General features: G+C 36.4%; 1 long non-coding RNA gene across 2 annotated transcripts; it reads right to left on the bottom strand.

The window, feature by feature from the left end:
• Window positions 1-461: 461 nt before the first annotated feature.
• LOC106040385 (uncharacterized) lies at window positions 462-3,341 on the bottom strand. 2 transcript variants are annotated; one of them, XR_010833085.1, is made up of 4 exons: window positions 3,260-3,341; window positions 3,046-3,170; window positions 1,766-1,823; window positions 462-1,124 (listed from the first exon to the last, which is right to left on the bottom strand). It is a non-coding gene; the product is annotated as an uncharacterized lncRNA (long non-coding RNA). The 2 variants fall into 2 exon arrangements; XR_010833084.1 differs by having other exon boundaries at window positions 462-1,823.
• Between the last annotated feature and the right edge of the window lie 4,111 nt (window positions 3,342-7,452).

Raw genomic sequence — 7,452 nt, 5'->3', positions numbered from 1 at the left:
CTTTTACCAGACCATGTTACAAAATAAAACATATTTCATATGAGGCTTCACCAAGTCCAGAAGATCAAGAGAGCTGCCTGATATGAATGCAATTTATCTGCCTAAAAAATGAAAGGATGGCATTTCCCTTTTTAAATGATGTTTAGTTTGTGGAACCTTAACAATCCAAGACCCATTCCTGCAGCACAGTTGCCTAAAGAGTTATTTCACATTAGATTTGCACATAAACATGTTAAGTAGCAGACATGAAAACAGAATATATTACCTTCAGCTGATTCCATTTTAAATTTTGAATCTACACAGAATTAAGAATTAATTTACAAGTCAAAATATCTATCCTAGAAAACAAAATAGTTTGAGTTCCTGAAGACAAAGCAACCACCAACTGTATGTTTTTTAAAAGGATTCTTTATTTTGTAAGACTTCTTTTGAAAGCACAATTTAATATGCAGAGAAAGCACAAAATAGAAAGGTTACAATCAAGCTAAAGTATTTAGAAACATCAGGAATAATATTTTTATTTACTTAGATAATTTCTAAAGTCTAAATTGGTACCAAACTTGCAATTTTAATTTCTCTAAATTTGCAATTGAATTTGCTTTCTCCCTAACCAAATCCTTACAATTCCTCAAATTTAAAAATAATTTTTTTCATTACTGGCTTTTTAACAGGAAGGTATCTTGCACAAAGCTGCCCAAGGGATGAGTCAGCAGAGAGTTACCTTATGCATAACAGATAACTGATTTTTCTTTCACTGAGACTGGAACAACACTCCAGTGGAGAAGCAAGCATGCTCCTGCATGCTTCTTGAAGCTTTCTGCCTCAGTCTGTCAAGTCTCAAGTGGCTACCTGATGAACCATTATACACAGGAAGACTGAAATGCAACAACCCTTTCAACCAACAAAAAGATCTCAATTTAGTTAACTTCAATTTACGTGTAAGTAGGGCCCATAATATAATATCAGACTGCATAGATTATGATGCATTTTTCTAAGGACCCTTATAAATATTGATTTTCCAATTTAAAACTTCATTTTAGAATTTCCCTAGAATACCATCTTCTAAGATATTTCTCCCAGCTCCCTCAGCCATCAAGCATTTAAATGAGAAGCGATTGTTCTTCCTGAAACAAGACAATGCAAAAGCCATCAAAATCAGTTTTCATCTTCTGCACAATTTACTTTTTTCCCCCCTTGTAATGTGCAAACTATAGAAAAATAAACAAAGTACTCTTCAAGTTAGAATTGATTTCTTAAAACCAAGAAGTACACTGTAGATAACATTTCACCGGGCAGCAACAAGGCTATTCCTTTCTATTAGAAGTACAAAATTATGAGTATAAATATCCCTCCTAAGACCACATTTGCTGTTTGACTGCATCTGCAGAGCCTTTTGTTCGTACAAAGAAATCTGCTATGTCGCAGCAGAGTGATGAAAAGCATGGTATATTTGGCAATGAGGGTGCTGAACAATGACACCTTGCAAATTTAGCTGTGCTAACGAAAGACATTATCACCATCAGATGTCTTCTCCCCCCTCCCCTTTCTTTCTCTCCTCCCACCCTTCTGCAAGATGTTGAAGTCCCCAAAGAGTAACTCAGTGGCAGTGAGCACATTGCACACCTTGCCTACACTGGTACAAAACCTTGAGTCATGTCCAACTCCCTTCCACAAACAACTTCAAAGACAGTAATTTGCCCTGCAGCAGGAGAGGTGCAGGGCGCACGGCCTGTTCCACTGGCAGGGTTGGGACACTGAGCCATACCTCTCAGGGTATCTGGTGCAGCTGTCCCCAGGCCTTCATCCCATAGACCAGCTTTCCACTGAAAATTTGCAAGGACAAAGGAAGATCAGCTTTAAGATGTCTTCTACGTGCAGTCCATTTTCATGAAACAGAATGAATATTATTTTCTTTCCCCCATGAACATTCCTCAAATAAATATTTGATTTTGTAACAGGCCATACTGACAAGAACACACGATACAGGAATTTTAATACTAACGACTTCCTGGTATACATTAACACATACCAGAGTATTTCCTTACTCATAACCCTGATGAAATCAAAGCTAATCACATCTGAGTGTCATTTCTGTTATCAGCAAAAATGTTTCGTCTGTTATACTCTACTAGACTATATCATGACTTTTTGCACTTTATAAAAAGAAACATCTCTATAAATAGAATTAAAATGTCCTTGTAAGGTTTTAATGAAAACAGTACCAATTGTGAAAATTGCGTACTACCTAAATTACAGAGCTGTCACTTTTGCTATGCAGATTTTGCAAAATCTCAAGCAAGGTAAACTTCTACATGAGTTTATTTTCTTCCAAAAATAAACTTCCATGAACACTTGCTTACCAAATATCTTGTCAGATTTATATGTAATATTAAAGAAACACTGTAGTATACGCTTGATCAGAGACTGTTAATCAACAAATGTATTAAAAAACATCAGAAGCGTGTTTTTCAATAACTCACCTAGAGGGACTGTTGTACCCCTAAAAGGGTATCAACAGAAGAGCAACAGCCAAGGCACTGAACTAGATGGCCCCTTAACAATTCACAAATGTAATGAAGACAAGGACTAACCAAAAGGGAATAAAATAAGCTTTTCATAAATATTTGTTTCTCGTATCTTAACAAACGTTCCCCCTTCTCTTCTGGGAAGAACCAGTTTTGTAAAACAGCTTTTCATAAGGCTTTGTATTAGTTGTTTGGATCCCTCAAGTAGCGAAGAGACTGCATCTGCTAGAGATTCCCCTGAAGTTCATTTTAAAATTGAAAATATGTTTACTATTGAATCGAAATAATGTCATGGGGCTTAGAGCAAAGATTTATCTATTATCTCCAATGGATGCAATCCTGAGTAGCACTTTATTTGTTTCACATCATTCACGTACCTTATGTCACTTACTGCCTGAGAGAGAAGCAGAACCTTATTTAAAAGATCTCAGTCTCTCATCCACAAACCATGCTTTCAAGAAACCACAGCCTAATAAGTACATATATACCTATATATCAGCTAAATATGCATTGTTCTTACCTAGCGAGTTTGAAATACTGCCAAATACTCTGCAAGATCAGGAACCAGGTCACTGAAATTCTCGTTTTTATGCCTTTTTTTTTTCAGGGGGAGATTTTTCCAGTCTTCATACATCAGAGATGGGACTGAAAAATGTGTCAACTAACTTAAAAAAAATCTATAACACAGCAAGAAGACCCTGATTTGCTAATAGACAGGGAGAGGAACACATTACTGTCTCTTTCCAGGTTGTGCTTCCTTGGCAGCTGAAGGCAGGCTAACAGCCGCTGCTGCAGTCCCGCCTTTCTATCACTTCCTGGCACTTGTCAGCTTCTGTGATGAGCTCTTTCAATTTGCTAAGCCAAACAGCTAACAAAAACATTAGCTGAGGTTAGATTTCTGGCGGTTTGGTGAACTGAAATGGTTTACTCTAGGTCAGAATATAGGACAGAGTGAAAGGAGCACAGGTTGCATTAAAAGTCAGCATTTGTTTTTGCTTCTGGCATTTGTGGGGTGATGGGTCAAGGTGTGAATTAGCACAGAGAGTTTGCAGGTGAAATGGGATGGGAGGAACCCATAGCACAGACAACGTGACATAATGACGAGAATTGCTGTTCCTCAGCTATGCTTTTGGTTTTGCTTTTTTGTTTGGTTGTAGGGTTTTCTTTTTTTTCTTAAATAAAATAAAATAAAATAAAAATAAAATAAAATAAAATAAAATAAAATAAAATAAAATAAAATAAAATAAAATAAAATAAAATAAAATAAAATAAAATAAAATAAAATAAAATAAAATAAAATAAAATAAAAGGAAGAATGTTCAGGTGCAAAAACTTCAGCTGCTTTGACAATTCTAGATTTAACAAATTTAGCCTGACTAATTTCAGGCAGCACTTTTAGGGTTGACTTGGAGTTTAATAACCTGTTGGAACTGGGGTATTGCAAACACCTGTTGTGAGGGGCTGTACAAGAGCAGTTAATCTTACAGCAGGCCATGACTTCCTAATCTGATGCTCATGACACAGCTCAAGAGATATTCAGATATTGTGTAGGTAAGTGCAAGTAGTTGGTTAAAGAGGTTTTTGGTTGCTTAGTGCATCTTCTCCCCCCCTCCACCAAGTTCCTTTTACTGTAAATGCCCCTCGCTTTCAGTACTAGTTGAAGTTTTGTTAGGTGTGGAGAAAAAACAGATACAAAAAAATAAGATCAAGATCATCTCTCCACAGACTTTTGTGGACATTGCCCTCAATACAAGTCTCCCTATAGAGAGATGTTACAAATGAATTCATGTGTGTCACGTTCATTACATGCCCAAACACATCACACATTCCTCTACCTCCAATACCAAAAGGATTATTACTCTACATGGAAAATTATTTTTAAAACCTAAAAAAAGCGATCTGCTTCTGACTTCTTCCACAACTTCAGTCTACCAACACTCGGGGTTACGCCACAGCATCCCAAACGGCAACACCTAGCCACAGGATCAAAACTAAATATGTTTGGGTTGTGTCCATGTTTTGTATAGAGGCTCTTCAGCCCCATGCAGCACTACTCACATCCACTGAGCTAAGCTCCTGGACCCTCTCCTCCTCACGCTGTTCAGACACTATAGCAGCAGCCACACTGACCCCAGGAACAGCCCCAGACCATGCTAACAACCAAAAAGATTCTCAGGCAGTCTCTGGAGAAATAAAAGTAGGCCTGAACCAAAACTCAGACCATGCATCATCGCAACAATTTAACAACAGTTCAGCAAAATGAACAAGTCACATGCCAATGCTCATACTACACTTTAACCCAATTTAGTTTGCTAATGCAGACATAGCCTTAGTATCTACATGGTAACAAAGAAGTACAGATCAATTTTTACATTTTTTTTTCTTTTAATCCTTTTAGCACCTCCTACTCTCCACCCCCTTGCCACCCTCTCAGGGGGGTGAAAACAATGGGTCAGCCTGGTGCTTTTATATGCAGCACAATGTAGACTTCTTATATTACACAGGAATGAAACACACTAATGTCTCACCAAAACAGTGAAAGGTTCTACAGCACCTGGCAATAATTTCAGGAACCAAGATCCACAGAGTGAATTTATTACCAACATTTAAGAGCATACCAACAGCAATGGCTACTTTCAAGTACATACTTTGAAGCAATACTCTTGAGCCTCACAAAGACTGTTGGCTTTGATTTCCTAATAGACATACCCATACATCCATGTGTATAACATTTGATCTACAGAAATTTTAGAGCCTACTTTGCTGAAAACAGAGATCAATATGAAGCTAGCACTTGAGAAGCTGGTCACAGAACAGATAACCTTAGAGAAGAAAAGAGCTCTTTGTAACAAAAGGGAATTAAAAGAAAAGAACAATATACTACATTCAGTAGAAAAGAAAACCACCAGTAGACTACATGGCTATGAAAAAACAGTAGAAGTTTTTATCTTACGTATTTACTGTTCCATTATATTAAGATAATCATTCATGGTCTTTGGGAAACTTCCCATCCATATGCAACAAGTTTCAAGTTTCTCTTTTGATACCATCTGATCAACACACTCTAATAGAATTAATAGGTTGTTCAGAAAAATAGTTGAAAATGGCAAGAAAAAAACAGGGATAGGATTAAGACTGTCAATTTTAGTACTAGGTATCCTATAAAGAGGTATTCTTTTTTTGCTGGACATGACTAGCATCAGCTCAGTGATAAAAATCAAACCGTTCACCTCCCCCTTTCACTGCTCAGCCCAACATCTTTTCCCTCATCAGGCTTATCCTTACCACCATCAATAATAATTTTCTGCACAGCAGAAGTATCACTAGGCTTGTAGTCACTGCCAGGCTCCTCTGGCAGAAAAATCGCTCTCTGACTCATTCTAACAGCTTCAGAGAGGTTGTGACAAGCATGGCAGTGATATGTTGACAAACCATTTTGAAACTTTAAGAGCTGGTTATAGACATACACTAGAAGAAAAAGTAATTTACTTGTTTTAAAAATACAGATTTTATTTTTTTTAAAGAAAGAAATATTATTCCCACTCAAGTCAGTAGACAGAGAAAAAAAGAAAAAAACACTCTTTCCATCTGTAAGAAAGAAAGGATGAAGAAACTACATGATGGAATAATTCAGTAGAATCTCATATAATAATGTGTCTTGAAGTAAATGTTTTTTCTCATTAATACTATTTTCATCGTAGGTAGGGAGGAAAGTGCAAAATGTAATTTTAATGAAAAACTATTTGTTTGAGCATTCCAGGCTGAGTAGAGAATGGTTTTCTAACTCTGTAATGAAAAATATTCCATTGACTAGGATTTCAGCTACCACGTATCAGGATGCTGGCTGGGTACAGAAGCCAACACAGGTTCACGGCAAGGAACTGAATAGGCTACAACAGGCTTGGTGGTATACATCATACAGAGGAGATAAAATAAAGATGATTTATATCCCCAGCGTTCAGATGAGCGCCACCAGTAAGTTTCAGTTTGGGAGTATACATACACCACTGTATATCCATCCTTATGCCCCTTAGGCTAAAACTGAAAAAGCTGCTTCATTTCTTCCAAAAGGAAAAATAAATAAATAAATAAATAAAAAAGTACAAAGATACGCTAAGACACAAGATCTATTTCCGTCCTGCATGTTGCACATTTCTGAAGAACAACTGCAAGCCCATATGATCACAGCCCTTCGCTAACAATGCCTTATGGCAGCAGATAGGACTTTGTAGAGTACAGAAGACTGTAACAAGGCTTTGGAGAATGCTCGCTGGGATAATTATGGGCTCAGACAACAAAGGAACTGTATAAAAGCTGTAGCAAGAGTCAAATATGAAGGGTTCAGGTGAGGTTTTACTACTGCCAGAATTCATCAAAAAAGACAAACACAAGAGGAAAGTCTCTACATATTCATATAGATATTTAAAGTAGTGGATTCCCTTCTATCTCACAGATTTTTTCTTGCAAAAATATTAAGGGAAACAAAACCACCCGCAAGTGTCTAAACATACCCAATCTATACAAGAACTTCCTTCCCTTTTGTTTGAAGAATGCAGCACTAAAGATGGCCTGAAGATATTTTTTTAAATGATGAAATATTCTCAAATTGTATTTTATTTTAATGATACAAATATTTCCAAGCTACAGAATTTTTATATAATTTTTCCTTCTCTCATTCTCACTATATAAATTTTTAGCATCCTCATGGAAATGGTATAGACCATCCAGAAACTCATTATACCACAATTAAAAACAGTTTTATTACCTATTTCTTGCCATATGCTCAAGTAATTATAATCAGTGTTAAAATCTTGTAATTATAGTTTGCACAAAATTAACTGTATGACAGACTTTTTTATGCCTCATATTTTAGTAATACTAGTTATTAATTATTTGCATTTCTGCAATGCCTATAGGCTATTTCGGT

The sequence above is a fragment of the Anser cygnoides genome, chromosome 1, assembly GCF_040182565.1.
Source record: "Anser cygnoides isolate HZ-2024a breed goose chromosome 1, Taihu_goose_T2T_genome, whole genome shotgun sequence".
NCBI lineage: Eukaryota > Metazoa > Chordata > Aves > Anseriformes > Anatidae > Anser > Anser cygnoides.
This window is presented reverse-complemented; position numbering and strand designations above follow the sequence as displayed.